Below are 20,106 nucleotides of genomic sequence, written 5' to 3'. Positions count from 1 at the left end.
CAATAATCACTAATTCGTTAATTGTCCTGTCAACTCTATCTGCAATAATTATGGGGCTTCAATTTGCATCACGGGGTAACGTCATCATTATTCACTGAGTCACAGACTTTAAGGGATGTAGCGTCGGAGCAGTCACAAGAGGACGAGAGCTAAAGGTGGGACAACCCTGGAGTTGTCCTGCTGTGGTGTTGTGCTTGTGTTTCAGGTTCCTGTAGGCGGAGTCAGACCACAGGAAGCAGCAGGGAGGTGGCATACCTGTGCTGACCAGTATTTAAGAGGGCTACAGACTGGGCTCTCCCCTCTCTCACCAGGTCCACCACCACATGGACAAGGCAGTGGCACCATCTTGAGAATTGTTTGATTCTTATTTTGATACACTCACCCACACACTACAGACACCACTGACAGAACTGAAAACCATGTTTACTTTAAGTTAGTTTTTCTTTGTAAATAAATACTTCAACTGCTGCACTTTGTGAACTTCCTCCTTACTCGTTACACAACAGAGCCAATTTGTAACACCATATTCACAAATCACAATTTGTCTCATAGGGCTTAACAAGATGCAACATCCTCTGTTCTTAACCCTCAAGTAAGGAAAAAAATACTATTAACAGGGAAAACGCAGAAACCTCAGAGAGAGCCACATGTGAGGGATCCCTCTCCCAGGACAGACAAAAGTGCCATAGATGCCGGGCGGAGCTGAACACATCCACAAAATTTACAATACTGACATCTGTCACCACGATTACGATTCACCTCCACAAACAAAATTCAACATCATGATCCACCACAGCTGCCACCATAATCACAGTCTACCTTCTTTTTTGCTTTCTGGAGTTCATACAAGATATATCTGAGCAGGACAGCTGACTACTCACACAGTATTCCTGTTGTTGCATTGGCAGCTGCTGACACAAGCTGGACAGTGGGAGCAGCTTGACACTGAATGTACAACATGGTACAGTACTGTACATTGCACCAGTCATTCTTGACCTTTTTAGCTTGTGGATAAGGCCTGAAGATATGAAACTAACCTGAATTACACAAGAAAGAAAAAACAACAGAAATGTCAGCAAAGATGTCGAATACCATGGTAAGGACTAAGAGATAAGATAAGACAAGATAATCCTTTATTAGTCCCACAATGGGAAAATTTGCAGTATTACAGAGTCAAAAAAAGGCATCAGTAAGTCAAATGCCATGCTTAACCCAACCTGCCTAATGGAGTTGAGCCGAATACTCGGAGGAAACGTGTATCCGGTCCGTATAATGAACTTTTACGAGCACGAGTACCATCTGAGTCAAATGTGTCAATATCTGTACTTGTGATGAATGAAAAAGTTACTGCTGCCACACGACACAATGATGTCGTTGTCACAGCCACTCTGTCCACAGGGATACTAACGTGTAACATCTTTATCGATGATCATATATTCTCAGCGTCCACTGGCCGAGTCAGCGAGGACCCAGCCCAGCTAGACAGACAGAGAGAGAGCCGGGCGTGGGGCACGAGCTCCACTGGCCGAGTCAGCGAGTACCCAGCCCAGCTAGACAGACAGAGAGACACGCACCCCACAGGACAGAGAGCCGGGCGTGGGGCACGAGCTCCACTGGCCGAGTCAGAGTGCGCCATGACGCCAGCGCTCCTCTTTCTCTCACTCACTCACTCACTGACACACCACATAATTAACATTGTGTTATACTTTGTGTAGAAATAAAAATGTGCAGCACCCCCACACAAAAAAAATCCACAGGTAGTAAAAAATCCCTGTGATCAGTCACACACACAAACATCACCCTGTTTAAATGTTGAGTATGCAAACTTGTTGAGTTGAGTATGTTTATGAAAACCTGCATTTTACTTAATACTTCTTAATACTGCATGTGTTGTGTTCATTGATTCACTGAAGTTTATAAAAAACTTGTTCTGAATAGATCTCTTACTCTTGTGAGCAAAAACATTGATCTGAAGCTCAATTCTAAGGCTGTTCTGTAAATAGTTTTTTAATAAACAATAGATATAGCAACTTCTCATCAACCCATATCCATGTCAGGCTGAAAATACCAACTTCCGGTTAAGCCCTGGATACGGATAGTTTAGTTGGTTGAACAGATACAGACACAGATAATGGTGTACTCGCTCATCCCTATTCAACATGGTGTTTAGAAAACAATAAACTACTTTTTCTCTGTTTTAAATAACTAGTAGAATATAATACAATGATTTTAATGTACTCATCAGAAAATAAGTTCCACATCTTTAGGTCTAGATGGCAGGACAATTGTCGATTTACAATCATCTTTAATGCACATTGACAACCAGATGGACTGTTAATCATCTTTAATGTGAGAAGAGATTGTCGTTCATCTGGAGTCCAAGGGACAGTCCAAAAGTTCTTATTCCTCAATCAGCCTCAAGTCTAGACAGTGGTATTGTCAAGGGTCCTCCATCACCTCCAAAAGTTAAAAGGGTAATTTACATCATAGTAATGTGGGTATTAATGCCAAAAGAATGGTCTGACAGGGTAGAGTTTAAAGGTAGGAGATCTTTCTGTTCAAAGCGAATAAAAGGCTTGGCAGGACGTCATGATGTCAGATGAGGGGAGTGGATTGGGAAATGCATTTACCTCAAAAAGTCGGCTTTGTGTTTTGACAAGAGTGCCCACACAACAAAAAAAACAGTATTAAATATGTCAGCAAGTTTCCAGAAACCTGTGGGGCCCAAGCACTGATACACTGTCATGTCAACCATTGATTTGTGAACTGCCGTTTTGAAGCCTTGAGTTTATCATTTTGGCCAGCACTATCTAAGTTGCTTCATTTTTTTCAGAAAGGAACCATATTTGTAGGACCTACCTGCGACCTGTTCTCATTGGATCATAGCAGCTGTCAATCACATGGTATCAATACTCCAATGTTTACCAGGCTTATCCTCTAGTTTAGCAGGAATGGGACTTTAATTTACAAAATGAATATTATGGATTGAATGAGACTTGAAAGACAAGACCATAAACTCTGTATGAACATTTTGGAGATCAAATGAGATGTAGGGTCATTTTCTTATGGACTTCTAAAGAAATACACAACTTTTTGCAACCAATAAAGTTGGTGGTCCACCCTCAGAGTCTATGTCCATTTTCATCTACAGTTTATACTAGGGCCCTATTTTACACTGTCACTTTCTCATCCAGCAGCTACACTGTTTAAATAGAATATGCTCTTGCGCCCATCTTGAGCTTATTGTTGGTAATTATTGACATCTTGAGGCAGTGGAAAGACATCGTGCAACTGCCCTGCTGAACAACTACAAGGTTACTTGGAGTGGAGGATCAAGATGGTAATTACATAGGTACAAAGCATTCAAAGACAAGATGTGTCTCTTACTACCTGACACTCAAATCGCTGTCATATTTCATCCTTCGTCACTTACCACTAGGTGTGTTGAGGACAAAATTAAGTAGAGCTTTGTAGAAAGTGGGGTTTTCTGCAACTCCATTAAAAAATGTATGTGACATTTAGAAACTTTTTTTCAGATTTTGCAAATGGAGGTGATTAATTTGGTTTGAAAGGGCAAACTTAGAGTCAAACATTGACTTATTTGTGGAGAATGTACCACCTTATGATTTAGGCCTAAAATATGGGTTTATTGTCACCTGTGAGTGTCAAACTTTGAATCAACCTTACCATGGTTTGCTTGGCCTCTCAACTTGCACTTTGTTTTTCCTTGCATAAGCTTCATCTTTCAGATTGTCCCTGTGGAAATAACACCACGGAGAACAAGCACCCTGGGGGAACAAGGCAGCAGTGTAACACTTTAGAGACTTTACACCATGGAGTGTGAAGGGTGCTACTTTGTCCCTTCACTGCTGCCATAGTGTGAGCTTGTCCAGAGGGGCGCCGACGGTGCTGTCATGTGCTGCCTTCTTCTCTACAACTGATTTCACACAGCCTGTCTGCGTTTCTTTTCTCACAATATTACACACACACACACACACACAGACACACACAGACAGACAGACAGACAGACAGACAGAGAGAGAGAGAGCTGGTGTGATGGTGTCAGGTCCTGGGTCTGTTATTTTTTTGATAACACAATACACATTTGTTAACGTACAGACGCGTGTGGGCTTTGATTCAGGATGAGAACAAGAAAAGTGAAAGAACCAACTTGTCTTTACCTTGGAGAGTCTGCAGCACCAATTGAATGAATGCAGGAGGTAAAGTCCATTGAATATCTTTTCACTGATTCTGAGCAGGTTATTCTATCATCTTCTCTGATACCACATTGTGCGACCGCTGGACACAGTCTCCCGACGTCAGCCGAAAACTCTTTCTTTCCACTTCACCTGGTCTCAATGCACTTTCAACTGGCTTTCAGCTGGCACAGCTCAAAATTGTCAAAAGAAACTACATTTCACAGAATAATGATGGAACCCTCACTCTCATTCACTCTGTACTTTTTTAGTTGAGTTGATAGAAGCCTGAAAAAAGGTTTAGTGATATAAAGAGAACGAATCTGATGAGCTCACTGGCTTTGAGGAAAATCAACTGGGAGAGTCCAGACCACAGGAGACCACATACAAAGTTGATGAATTTGGAAGCTGACACCAGTGCATATTTCAATGAAGTCGCTGCGTTTATGCAGTCATTTTATGAGGGTTACTATGATACAAAATAAGGATTTCAAAATAAGAGTGGATGATTTTTGACCTATAATGAATCATAAAAGCACCCACTGTTCTGATATTTTAAGTTTTGGGGGTTTTAGTTTGTTTCATGTGTGTTGACAGTAAGATAAAGACACACTGAAAAGAGATTATTTTATTTTTACCTCATTATTGTAATTGCTGATGAACAGCTGATTTCTATACATGTTTGTGCGATTGTCACTTATAATTTATGTATCAACCCTGCTGTTGTCCTTTTCCAAATCTTTGTATCGTAAAAACATGGATTGTTCCCGACTTTTTCCTGCATTTAGAATTGTGAGGTTGCCGCCTCCTTCTAATTTCGTGCTGCCTCCGCCTCCCGATCAATAAAATATTGTACAGTGGAAACTGCTTATAGTGATCACGTTGGTCCTGGGCCTAATTCATCACTATAAGCAGTTGGTTACTATAATAGAATTGCGTAGATTCTATATGATAGTCCCAGAATTTGAAGTAATGGTAACAGCGCCACACAAATGCACTGACTCTGCTGCTCACTGCCCTCTCTCTTCCTTATCACATAGAGTGATCGGACACATGTGTAAACTCAGACTGGGTAAAAACAACAGAATTTGTAAACTTAGACAATGAGGGAGAGCCAGAGGAGACGGTGTTGTGTGCTCAGTTTGGCTCAATTCGGTTTGCAGTGCGCAGCGCGAACGACTGAGACAAAGAGTAGTAAATTACTGACAGAGACGATAAAGACTGTAAAAAATATTTGTTTTATTGTCCAAACATGTATGAAGACCCAAAATGAACACTGTAAGCAGACTGTGGAGCTGTGCATGGCTCCCCGGTGTTGTGCCGAGTTCTGCCTTCCCACTGAGAATTGCATGCACCTAATTTTCGGCGTGGAAAAACCCTGTATACCCTTTGCAAATAAAATGAATAATCACTAGTCTCACTGACTTGTAATTTTGTTGTTTGAAATTCACAGCAGCAAGACAAAAGTGTCATGGTCGGCAGCATGAAAGTAAGAGAGGTAACTTTTGTTTCTAGGGAAATAGCAGTAGTAGTTTCTGTTTCCATTGTAACCCCAGACATAAAAAATGTCTTGGTAAATTCTGATGCATCATTTCTAAGCATGTATTTGGACATTTAATTGCAGTGGCACTGGAGATAATAATATTTCTGGGAGGTGTGAGTCAGAATGAATGATATTATTATGTGTTTGATTTGTTCAGCTCTGACTGAGTTATGACTCGGACGATGAGTTACAGTTTACAATTCTCCTCAAGCTTCTCCTCCCCTTCCCCTCCTGCTGAACATCCATGTCCATTAAAGACGGCAATCTTTCATTTCCCTGGAACAATGAGTTAAAGGGGACATAGCATGCCCATTTTACCACAAGTTGATATGGTTCCTTGGGGTCTTAATGAAATGTCTGTAACATACTTTGGTCAAAATACCACAAGGATCATTTAAAACAGCACCCTTTTTACCCTGTATAAAACAGCCCTCCACAGAGTGACCTGTTTTAAGTGCCTGTTCCTTTAAATGCTAATGAGCCAGCTCCCCCCTCCCCCTCTCCCCCCATGATTTTAAACGATATAAATTACATATTTTATATGATATAAATTATCAAATATGCATCCCATACTTTGTATTCCCCTTGTTGTCCTGGAGTTTTAATTTTCCCAATCACATAATTAAATGTCCCCCTCTGCCCATCCACTACAAGCACACAAGCAGATAGACAGAGAGAGAAAGAGAGGGGTGGGGGGGGGGGCTATGAAGACCATCATTTACCCCCGAACCCCGACATTCAACGGGTACAACAACAAGCGGAGAAAGCAGAATCGCGGGCTGACCTTATATATACAGTCTATGGGGCTGACCAGCGGAGTAATGCTCGTCCCGTGTGACCAGCCAGGCGGCTGCGCGCTTGAGAACGGCGCGGCGCTTCCGCGTCCAGTGTTAACCCGGCGTAACGAGTGTGGGGGGGTGGGCCAAGACCATGTAGGGAGACTTCCAGTTCCTTGTTACGACACAAAACCCAGGAAGCTCATTCCAGTCACTCAAGCATGATGTTTCTGACTTAGAGGAACCATAACAAAACGCGCGAGCGTTTTTTTCCCAGAGTTTTTGGGTTGGTAGACATGCCAGATACCCACATTAACGTGTAGAAGCACTAACAAAGTGGAATTTGCATGCTATGTCCCCTTTAAATTACAGAGAAGCACAGTGAATGTTAAATCCCTCCACACTGTTAATCCTGTTTGAGCTTCAGCCAGAATTTACTGCTTCGGTGGACAGAAAACAAATCTGAAAGCATCCGTCTGAGTTTTTACATGAAAATCAAACTAAGCCCACTTCACCTCCTGTACATAGATCGTGGTTAAGCTTAAACTGTTTGGTAAATGACAAAAAGGACAGAAGAAACAATATATTTAGTTCAAACAATTACGATAGGAACAGCTAGCATTAGTCAGCCAACCACTAACCCTATTTTATCAGAAACCTTTTGATTAGAATTTATCTATTAACTACGAGAAAAATGAATGTTATCATCTTCATGATGCTCCCAGACACACACACACACACACAGACACACACACACACACACGTCAATGAGTTATTGAACTGATCGGGAGAGTAAAGTTACAACAGCATGTTTTAAAAGAAAAATTTATATTAGGCCTATGATCAGGCCTTTCATCCATAGTGAAGAGGAACTTCATGTTCATTCAAATGAATGAAAATCAAACAGAGATTCAACACTATTTAACTTTGCTCATGAGGAGATGCTGATTTGATCCCAGTGTGCAATATTTGAAGAGCTCTTACTGTCCCTCCCCAGTGCTCACTCTCTGCGCAGCAGGACACATGCATACTAACACCACACACACACACGCATGCTCAGAGCTGCACATTTTACTGTAAGATGAAGTGGATACCACAAAAACAACTAACAACACACACATAGATACAGCTGCACTGACCCACACACACTGATCAGTACACAGGTCCAGTCAGCTCTTCGTCATTAATAGCTGATGAGGTGGGTGCAGTGGACACATGAGTACACACACAATGAGGCAAAAGAGGGAGACCTTATAGTGGTACGCCTCCACCAACCAGTCAAGTTGCAGTTTAAATCCACATCTGTCCATACTCGTGTTATATATGTTGCCAAAACTTTAAAGGAACTCCAGAAAATGTTTTAAGTTAATTTTGTTATAATAACCATACTGTATGTATTTATGGGTTTTGGCCCAAAACAGCGTCATTGATCGTGATCATTTAGTATGAGACTGACAAAGACACACTGGAAAATCACAGAGACAAGAACTGTAGATCCACGGAGATCACAGGAAGGTCCGATTAGTGGAAAGAACCAGGAGCCAGTGAAGCCGAGCAGGAGGAGGCATGGCGGTGCAGCATCTTTACGCTGTGGTTGGTGCATTATAATACAGTTCTGTGATCCAAGCTCTGTGTCCCTGTGCTCCGAGCTGAACCAAGTGTTACAACAGCCAAAAGCACCATAAAAAGAAGTCCATGCATGCCATATGCAGAACAAGACAGCTGTGAAATCATACTGATGTTTCAGGGGGGAAAAGGAGATCACAAAATCCACACACCTTTAACATACATGTAAACTGGTTCTCATCACAGGTATATTTCTTTTGCAAACAAGAATAAGTTTCACATCTGATTATATTTATATATGCGCACAGTGATGCCTTAGTCACAATGTTACAGGATGAATGTCTCAGAGTCTCAGATGTAAAGTAAAAATATCCACAGTGCAGACACAAGGAGAAGTGCATGTCATCCTTTTATGTCCCCCTCACAGGCAGCGTCAGAGTCTGCTACTTTCATTTTCTACCCGCACTTTCCTTCTGATCAGAAAACGGTCATGGCTCATATAAGCCCGGTGTAGCGCCGTGCTTGATCTAAAGTAGTAGCAGAGGTGCACATGCATGAATCTAGGTCGCTCTCACGCTCAACAGAGACAGGTGACAGGTACACAGACTAAAGAGTGAAAGACAAGCTCTCACGAGAGAGGGAGAGCTGCCCTGCTTGTCACATGCGGGTACGCACACAACTGCAACTGAAACTATGAGGTCTGGTCTGCGTGGACAGTAAAAACCATATGAACAATAGCAGGTTTTAATTAAGCTGCACACCGCTATACAATGCAGCAACTTAGCAAAACACCATGTTACAGATCTCTTACGAAGTGTTACATTTTTTTGAATTCATTGTGAAACTGGAGCCTGATAAAGTAGAACAAGGCTGCAACAGTCAATTATTAATGGTAAAAACTGCTTTGTCATGGAGAGATGGGGCATTAGCTTTGGTGGAGAGCCCTTCTAGTTTACTATCTGTCATATGGTGGGACACCAGCATCCATCAATACAAAACTGAACATTTCAAAATGACTGCTGGACTGATTCACAATGTTGTGTAATTTACAGTTGGATAGTTTCACATTGATTGGGATTAGTTTCTAGTTCGACAACATCTCTGTGGGTGTCTACTTGCTCTTTAGCAAGTCTTTTGGCAAGTGCAGGAATTACACGTACTAAACGGGCAGTGGTTTCCATTGTGGCTGTAAACTGGACTCAACCTTTCTAATTAGCTGCTCTCCTGTCACAGTGTAATGTCATTACCATCTGTGTTTTTATCTACTGTATGTTTTTTATCTACTGAATGCTAACTTTCACGGTTGCCTGCCTGCTTGTTCCCTGCGAACTGGAAGGGCTTCTCTGACAGTGGTGTAAGTGCTGCCCTTGCTCTCTATCACTGACCCGTGTAATATCTGGGCAGCTGCCTGGGTCAGGGGCCTCTCCGGGTGGAAACAATGACAGGAGGGTGTTTTGACCAGTGCCAAAGAGTTGACCATGCATACGGCATGTCAATTAGAGAGGCTGCGGGTCTGCTCCGGGAAGGAAGACAAAGCAGGAGGGAAGGAAGTCATCAAGCAAGTGTGAGGAAATAGTAAACCATTCAATGTAAACAGTGCAATATGTTGTTGCTCCTTTAAATGCTAATTTATGCTGCCATAACATACGTTGTAATGTAACCATCATTGTGCACACACTTCCATGCAGCAACATCACAGCAGTGGTGGAGGAGGTTCTGATTGTGTAACTTCTCAAAACATTGAATCTTCCAGTCATGTCACTTAAACTATTGGCTACACTGCCCCCCCCCAAGATCGCTGGTGGTACCAGAGAATACATGCACAAGTATACTCGGACAGAGGCTCTGTCCGTTTCTTTGTGTGTATTTCAGATGAAGGGAAACATTTTAAAAGCGTAATTCACCCAAAGCCAGAAGATTATATTCTCCTCAGCCTCATTAAATTGACTTTACAAACAATTTAATTAATTAATACTAAAGGCATGTGCCCCCCCCCCCTCGAACATGTCTCTTGGCTCATAAACTTAATGCATTTCCCTGCCCCTGCTTATTATCCTATTAGTATAACATTGCATTACAGGATTGACTGTATTAACCTGCTGGAGGACCTTGGGGTAAGAATTAGCTGCGGCCCTGGGTCTCTATTAACCTCACTTTCCTCCCCCTACCTGTACATTGTGAATGAAGGTTTGTTGTGAGCTCATTTAATTAAAGACATACTCATCAGGGAAAATGTAAGCAAGTATGGAAGGAACTGAGTGAGGTCTGAACACATGGTTTTTGCTCCAGGACACTTGACACTTCATGGGAGTAGGGGGAAATGACTGTACTTCCCCATGAAACTTCCTTATTCAACAACAGGCACTGCAGCTTGGTAGGGGCTTAAGAAGAAACACATTGAAACAGTCTTACTAGAAACAAAACAAGACCTACGGTGGTAGGTTCAAAGCGAAGAAAGAAGGTCAATCCTTCAATGGAACTAAATACTAGGATATGCAAGTGTCGACCAATGTGAAACAAGATGAACAGACAAAGACAAAAGGGAAACACAGGCTGAGTCCTTATCACCCACTCACTCACCAGCCCCTACTTCACTACATAGGGACTTCAGTGGAGAGGACTTTATAGGTGAAAATAAACCTTGGATATAAAAGTGACACTGAAGTAGAGATTTGTTGTACAGAATTTGAGAAAAGGGATTTTGAAGATATTTATTGAAAAATGTTACCACAGTTGGAACAAATACAATATTTATGGACAGTTATAAAACGCAGAATATGTATTTTGGACGTTCTCTCATATCTCCTTGTGTTTTGTGTACATGAAGAAATTAAAAAAGGAGAGAAAACCAGAATTCTTTATTAAGACTGGTACACTGTTGCCTCTTGTGGCCCCAAAAAATACTACATTATTAAACATATTGTGGCATTGACTCACTGGTGAAAAAGACGATCCTGAACAGTTATCCTGGCAATGATTTTTTTACTTGTCAATCAGGACTTCCATACTTAAAGCTTTCTAAAAAATAAAGGGTTACATTTCAGATAGCTTAATCATTTCATTCATATGCAGATTTTTAATAAAGCTGATTGAACAATTTGTCTTATGTTGGCTCATCATCTCATCTCATCGAAGGTACACTACTTTGTTTCCTAAACCTTTCCTGTGTGTCACAGGTCCCACACGGACATCATTCCTCTTTTGCTATGCACCGCTGCTCGTCTTCTGGCAGAGCGCTGTCCGCTGTGCCCTTATTGGTCAGTGTACCAGAGGTTGTGATGCTCATTGTGGACAGTTAACAAACACAAAAGTTGTGTTCCATTTTAACAACCTACACAAGATAAAACAATTGATTGTCACTTGCCATGCCCATGCCTATTGATTGTTTTCAAGCCCACCCGCCGCCCTCTTTTCTCCTCCCCCATTCGCACAATTAGCTGGAAAACATGTAAACCCAAAAATAGTATCCATGGTGACTGACAGCTGATTAGAGAAACATGTGTGGAGGTAAAAGAGCTCAGTGAAATGGCCGGTTTCCTTAAAACAACGGCTGCCATAGGAAGGTGAAAAACTCTGTGAAATCAGACTCTAACAGCAGACATGGTTCCCTTTAACCTTCTTCCCCTTTACTCTGTTTCCTGCTCTCTCCTAACTTTACACCTGCAGTCAGGGTAAGGTATTCAGTGGTATGTCTCCAGGAGAGGAATGTAAGTCTATGTAAAATGACCTATGACAATGTGTGTGTGTGTGTGTGTGTGTCCTGCTGCAAGAAAACTGGGATATAGAAGAGGATGCCTAAATCCATTGAGACATTTCCTACTAAGGGAGAGATTTTGTATCTTTACACACACACACACACACACACACTAACTTAAAACTGGGAACCACATCTTGAGGACAATGAGCTTTATCTGCCAAATGAATAGAAGCTGTTTTTTAAAACCAAGAGGTAATAGCAAAGTCATGTTGGGGATGAATTTGCTCTCTGGTTGTTTCTGTCTCAGATGCTGGACTGTGCTTGTGTGCAAACATACGTGGCTATGGAGGAATTTCCGACAGCATAAGGCACCTTCTGCTGTATTTTGCAGCCACAACAGCGTGGACTTTGTACTTTTACAGATGGCTGTGCTAATACAAGAAAACGGTAACAAATGTAACAATATTATTGTTGGCTTGGTCTCATCACAATTCTTAGAATGATCATTAAATGCAACTCTCCAGAGTGAAGCTGCTTACCTTGCTGAAGAGTTAGGGTTCAGCCTGTTGCCTGCAGCTATTCACCTCACCGTCCCTAAAAAACAACAATAAAAAAAACAATATAGAATGTACAGCTGTGTGCAGTACTCGCACTATAGTCCATAAAGTTGTTATCATCCAGGAAGGCATTCAATGGCATGTAATGCTGTTCTCTCTCATGCGAGAACTTGTTTTTTCATTTTTTTTGTCTTTGCACCTGTCACTCAGAATCTCTTATGCATGAGAGCAACCTTCTTGCATGTGCTACCACCTTGAGTTAAATTACTTCAGTTTAAAATAATCCTGATTCCAATCCCCTCTGAAACGTAACGGGTTCTCCCTTGGGCCATGTCCCAACCCTCCACAAAATTTCATGGCAATATGTTCAGTAGTTTTTGTGTAATTCTGCTAACAAACAAACACAGCTGAAAACATAACCTCCTTGGTGGAGTAATGAATGATATCAGATATCAGCGGATCATCACATAAACCGTTGCCAATGTTCCCTTTCTAGCGTCCTTCTTGTATCTATCCTTGCTGCAGAAATGTTTAGCTATTTTGGACTTTTTTTCCTCGTCTAAAAAAACCTGCAGCATGTTAGATAAGGAAATCATGGTTACTCTGGCGTAAACTTATTGAAACGCTGAACAATCTGATTGTAGCCGACATGATTTTCTTGGTTGTGGTAAACATTTTTATGGGAACAGCAAGTAGTATTTCTCCTTGACATCGCAAATAAAACTAATTTTAATAAAAACAGTTGATATCATACAGACTTGTGGCTTCTACAGGAGCAAATAACACCATTTCACAATCTAGAAGCTTGTGGTAGGTCGACATTGGATGGTTACTATGACTACATTCACTCAGCAGGCCCAAGTGGCCCGGATCAGATTTTTTCGCCCCGATGTGACCCAGATCAGATTGTTTAATGACGGTGTGAACAGCACAAATCACATGGAATCTGATCTGATCAGATCTGGGAATCTGATCTGATCAGATCTGGGCCACTTTCATATGCGGTTCCATGTGACCCGTATCGGAATTCAATGTGACTTTTACATCAACATTCCTCAGAATTGGTGAGCAGGCGAAGGGGCGGGCGAGAGTCACCTAGCGACTTCTTCTCCCAGTTTACTTCTGTACGCAGCGTAACTTATTGTTCTTCTGCGCATGTGGGTCGGATCAGGGCCACGACTAGTTCACATTGGAGTCTCACCCTGGTCACATTTAAAATTATAATGTGGACAGCTACATAAAAAACTTTGCGCAGAGGCTTGAAGTGTGAACGTAGTGAATATTATGGCTTATAATTCAGAAAATGTATGTGTTTTTTCTACCAAAACACTTTTGAGTTGAGCTCTATAGGCTGCCTATATTATATTGATATATTTGACCCTCCATGTCTGAGGGTAACGTTTTAATACAGAATCCCAATATGAGATACTCTCATCTATTAAAACATTAACAAATGAATCTGTCATGAGCACCAACTCAAAGTGTAAATAATAAAGCAGTCAACTTTCATAACTAATATATTTCATTAAAGTGATTGGCCTGTGTGGTGGCTGATATAAGAGCTTTTATTCCAATTTCTGTAAGAAAATCAGCTGCATGATTCCCTTATTTCTGTCCTATATTTTGTTTAATGTAATGAAGAGAAGTGATGAATAAAAGAACATCTCATGATAGCTACTTTATATCAATCTAAATTTGATCCACAGGGGTGTTTTCTGCTTTAAGGTGCCCTTCTCCCAGTGCGCCAGGTTTTTTTTTTTCTTCCCCTCCAGCTCTTTTCTGATCCTCTGTGTCTTCTGCAGAATGGCAAACAAAGGATTTTTTGAGGATTTCTCACTCCCAACCTCCAGGAAGCAATGACAGACAAGAGCAAGTGGTCTAGTAATAATTCTGTCATACGGGGCCGCGGCTGGCTCGTCTAGTCATGTCTCCGGCAGATAAGTCTTTCTGAGGGCTTTCTGTCTCTGTTGTCTGTCAAAGTGAACGTTTCCAAGGTCACAGCTACACATATTTTGGTTTTTTTTCTTTTGGGACAAGTTGAGGGCATAAAATGTTGTTTGCTTCTTCTTTTGCAGGTTCAATAACTTTCTCTGTCTCTGTCACTTTCTTTGATGACATTTTTTTTTACCTCTATAACTCTTTTTCAAACCTGCATATCATCTCTTTTGCTCTCATACTCAATCTTTATCCACTGACTTCCACAGTGCTAACATTTCTTTCTAAACGCCTTTGTATGTGTGCGGGTGTCAAAGTGTGCATTTGGGGGTTATTTTCTGTGGAAACCAGCAGCAAATAGGGGGATAGAGAGGAAAAGCACAATTGGCTGGGGCTTAACTTACTTTACATAATTGTTGCCTATAAATGCATTTCCAACATCACGGGTTTAAGCGCCTGATATGCTTAACGGAGAGAGAAAGGGGTACTGAGGCTGTCATAAGCCGCCCTGGCAATGAAGATGGAGAGGAGGAGAAAGAGGCAGAGACTGATTACATGGAGGAACAGGGAAAAGGGAAGTGAGAGAGTCAGCAAACTAGAAAACAGGTACAGTCGGGACGCCCGCCAACATGTTTTGGCTTTTGCCTTTGTTAAGCTACAGTGCACAGGACTCACTGAAAGCTTTACAGGATAAATGACCCACACCTGACTTCAGTGTGTACTTCCTAATCCTTTTGTCCACACACTGTGTGTATGACATGCACTTTCTAACTGAGAGCACACACACACACACACACACTGAGGTGTGTGCTCTATGAAGGTCCATCGAGAGTGGTGTGCCCAGCTCGTTTGCGAGCACAACAAAGACGGTAGGTCCACACAACAACCCTTTATATAAACAATGATTTATTGAAATCAGAGAGAGAGAGAGCCATCTTGAAACTGCCAGCCTTTATAGACTCCCAGCAGGTGAGGCCAATTCCTCAATGAGGTGGGAGGAGCCAGGCAACCAGGGCCTCTGAAAGAAAAACACAGGCAGGGCAGAACCAGGACCATCATATGGCCAGAGGCCATCACCCCCCCATAAAACAAAGACCCCCACTAATAGGGTCTTCGCAGACATCAACATGGTGCTCTAGAAAGTGCGTCTGCCATTACATTTTCCTGACTTTAATATGGCGATCATCAAGTGTGTATGGCTGAAGAAACAGCAACCAACGCATAAGTCTCTGATTACCATTTTGCATACTTGAAAGGAAGGACAATGGTTTATGAACTGTATAAATCGTCACTGGTGTTGATGGGGCCACATACTGTATACTTCAAAATGTTTCAGTGCCCAAATCAACACAAGTGTCTTCTTCTCCAGAACCGAGTAGTTTAACTGGTGACAATTAAACCTATATGAAAAGAAGCAGACAGTATGTTCAATGCCTCCTTCCCTTTCCTTCAGAAGGACAGCCCCAGCACCAATTTCGCTTGCATCCACCTGTATCTTAAAAGGTTTTTCAAAATCAGGAGCTGCAAGAACAGGAGCAGAAATGATAATTTCCCTCACATTATCAAATGCAGCCTGACAGTAGGAAGACCAGCCAAAAGAAGTCTTTTTACCCAATAGATTAGTCAGTGGAGTGACCACGTTAAAAAGTTGCGGCAAAACCTACAGTAATACCCTACTAACCCTAGAAACCGCATGAAGTCTTTTCTGCATGATGGCACAGGATATTTATCAATGGCCTCCACCTTTGCCTGCACATGACAAACTTCACGGTCGCTTTAGCGAACTCATACTTTGCTAAATTGATTGTTAAGTTTGCCACGTGTCACTGAACACCACTACATCATCTAAATAAGCTGCACACCCCGTCAGACCAGCTACAACCTTGAAATGTAGCTGGAGCATTCCTCAGCCCAAACAGCATGACAGAAGAGGAGAACAACCCCCATGTTGTGACAAAATATGAAATGTATTTGGCTCCTGCAGTTAGTGGCACCTGCCAATAGCTTTTTAGAAAGGCAGTTTAGTGACAAATTCTACATAGGTTTGCTTGTCTCATTTCTTCCAATAACTAAATTTCTGCCTATATGCTTCAGGAACTGAACTGCTGCTTTAACCTAAGCATAATTACCACTTTGAAAATAACCAAGGGCATAAAAAGCTCTACAGCCATCAGTGACTCCCACTGCATGAAAAGTAGATTTTTTGTCAGTTGGTGCCACTGCAAAGTTCTGTGGAAGTTCAGGTTAACAACTGTTCAGAGGAATCTGCAGGCAGCACAGAAAACGGCCAGGACCTGCCGGGAATAGACGCGGGGTTCCAGTTTCTGGCAGCTTTACAAGCCTGAGAATGTTGGCAGTTGACCCCCCCCCCCCCCCCACTCCTAGGCATAGGGGAGGCTTTTACATGTAAATGACAATGCTGTGAGCTTAACAAATGCAAATCAGGATAGTTTCACTCAGTGGTGCAGAGGTTACACCTTTTTCTAAAAGGTACTAACTAAGGTACAAACTAAAATATCTGGCATAAGTACAACAGGCTTAAAATAAATATAAAATCTGGAATTGTAGTTTATATAGATTTCCCTTATGTAAGTAAGTGTGCTATAAATAATAACATTGTATACAATGAGCAAAGGTCAATGCTATGAAAAAAGTTCTGACCATCTAGATCCATACTGGTGTTCAATTCTTTTCTGTTCTGCCTTCGTCCTTGCCCGTCTGGATACTCCCGCGTAGTGTCTGTGATCCTCTGATGTACGTGACTCCCATGAAGACCGCTCAAATCCACAGTAGTCACTTTTTTCTCCAAATTCCTTCCTGCTGAACATCTTCAAACACTTGGCATCCTGTAAGAGTTAAATGTAATATGTTAAACACACATATTTGTACTTGAGCATTGAATGAAAGAGACCTATCAAATATATCAATATAAACATCTATATTGATTTTATTGATTCAACTATCAATATTTATTAATTATATATTGCAAAGCAAATGTTTGAATATTTCAACTACCTGTGTATGCTCCACGTCCAACAAAGCCTCCACATTTTCGAGTCGCAGGAATATCTGATGACAGACAAGCATGGCCGCTCTGTAAACCTGATGTCCTGTGAAAGAGCTGTCTTCCAAAATTATGCCATGCCAAAGTTCTTGGAGCTCATCAACCAAGGGGTCTAAGAAAACATTTATGTTAAGCGATGGCTCCTTTGGGCCAGGTATTAGTCCAACAAGAATCCGATTTTCTTCCTCTCAAACGGTCTTCACGAGGTAGATTTAAAATGACCAAGTAGATGGCTCCAACTGAATATGGTGCATGGTTGAAAGGTTGGAACCAGTCCACATTCAGCATCAAGGCCAAATTATTTTGCTCTGCTAAAAAAGGCTCTCCATTCACATACTGGTAATCCTGCCATACTTGTCCATCATAAACATCTGCTAACACACCCTCAGGTATTTTACGCTTTCGCTATTCCTCACATCTCTCTTCAAATCCAGGGCTTTTAACAAGTGATTCCAGAGACTGTACCACACTCTTGTAACAGTAAGGTCGAATTGGATAGAAACTGCTGTAAAATGTAGCTTTTCTTAGCAAGGCAGAGCCACATTTCTTCCTTAGTGCAGACTTCTTATGTGGGTGTTTGTAGAATGGGATGTAACGACAAGTATTGCACACCCTTGTACCATCCATCTGAGCTCATAGGTTTCCGTTAGCATGTATACGGTCATACATTTTGGACAAACCACATATTTTTTAAAAGAATTCACGGAGGATGCCTGTCCAGCCCCTCAAAGAGAATAAGGTCTTTGGCATATTGTTCGCGAAGGTAGTTAAGGAATCAGCACAGAGAACATTTCCAATTATCCACATTAACTGTTTGATGCACAGAAGAAGTGATGTGATGGCATTGTCAGAAATCTTGAAGGTTGTTTGCCATGACAAAATCGTCATGTTCAGAAGTTTCATCAGTAAGTGTTAGGATAGACTTCACTCTGATCCTCAGTCATGCACTCATCCTTTACAAATGGAAACTACAATTTAAAAAACGGCTCAAAACAAACAGGTATTTAGCTGTAGCTAATGGGCAATTTCACTCTGAAAAGGATATCATATGTACAGTTGCACTTGGAAAAGACCACACCCAGCACATGAACATGTCCTTTTGAAAGTGAAAGGGTCATTAAATGTGCAGTTTCACTCTGAAAAGACCACACCCAACACGTTAATAATCCTATTTGAAAGTGAAAAGATCATATGTGCATCTCAAACAGCAAGCTTAGAATTTATAATCGACTTGCTTTCATAGTTACCCAACAAAAATTCTAACTGTAAACTTATTATTTTTAGGTTCCAAATGCTTACCACAATGTTTGCTTCTTCATCTTGCACTGAATCTGAATCTCTGGAGTCAAGGTAGAGATGAATACTTTGGTCATCTGCCTTTTCGTCTGAAAAACATCAAACCCGTAACAGATACATTAGTGATCAATTAAATATTTTTAATCACAACATCAGTACCACACAAAACTGGATGCTTTGAACAAATTATTGTTCATAAACAAAAACTTTTAACTAGCCGATATATAACATTACTATAACGTTACATAGTGCTGCTTACCATTGTCTGAAGTATCAGTCTGTGGGCACATTTCTTTAATCTCTCGTACTGAGTTGTTTTCCGGGTCGTCGGGCAGTAGATGTATTTCCTCAGTTTCTTCAATCTCTCCTGCCAAGTTATCTTGAAGATCTTCTAACATCAACGGTGAGTATGGTCTTGTCCATGTTCTTGACTGGAAGCCACTAAGTCCTGTACAGCATCTGTTTGAGCTCTTTTGGATTTTCTTACCCAAATTCCATTTAAGAAATATTGTGTTTTAGGCTCATAATACTGCGAATGAGAGAGTTCATTGTGACAATGTCCAGAAATGCCTGAGTCATCTCTTCTTTAGTTTGGGGACTTCAATCCTGAAAATGTAAATAAAAAGGTGATCCCTTGCATTTTAATAAGCTTCCTGGATAGGCCACGTCAGTCGTCTACGTCATCACGTTAGATGGATTGTCCAATCACATGTGAGATCATGGTCACATGGAGGACCTCTCGAGACAAGAGCATATAAACCGAAAACAGACATGCATGCCTGATTTAAAATTCTGACCATCCTGTTCTCTTGTCCTCTCTTTACCTGCTGGTAGCCTACAGCGAGACTAGTAACTCAAATTTAATATTCACAATGCACGGACGGCGCCTGAACTTCTCCTCACCAGCAACGCCATTGAACAATGGACACCTTCGTGACCGAAGCGTTTCAGACAGTCCTGAACACACTGACGAGATATTGTTGGCTGCGTTTAGTGATTTTTCTGGCCAGGTGACTGCTATGCAAGATGATATAAATCAGAAGCTGGCTGATTTAAATCAGAACATGGCCGAAGTCAAAACTTTGCTGTTTTCCATGGACGAGAGGTTGACTATGGTGGAAAGCAACCGGTCCAGTGGGCAGGAGTCGAAGAGGAAGAGACGGGCACGTAATCCCAAAGTTGCGGTAAGAGTTAAACTAAAGAGAGAAGCCATTTTGCTAAATTAAGTAACTAGCACATCTAATGAGCGTGTAAACAACTGTGGGATTAGCGAGAAAGTTAGAAAAAGAGAGAAATGAGTGCTTGAGCAGAACTAGTGTACGTTTAAATGTTTATGTACTGCTAGAACTGGAGTGTTATTTTTCATAAAAGTGACTTTATTGTCCTGTTGTATTTTATAGGAAACTGTGCGTCGTCTGCATAACTCTGAGACAAATGGCAGGCGCTACGAACCGGAGCAATGGTAAGATTAAAAAA

This window comes from Hippoglossus hippoglossus, chromosome 10, assembly GCF_009819705.1.
Source record: "Hippoglossus hippoglossus isolate fHipHip1 chromosome 10, fHipHip1.pri, whole genome shotgun sequence".
Lineage (NCBI taxonomy): Eukaryota > Metazoa > Chordata > Actinopteri > Pleuronectiformes > Pleuronectidae > Hippoglossus > Hippoglossus hippoglossus.
The sequence above is the reverse complement of the archived record's forward strand: the minus strand, read 5'-3'. Positions refer to the sequence as shown.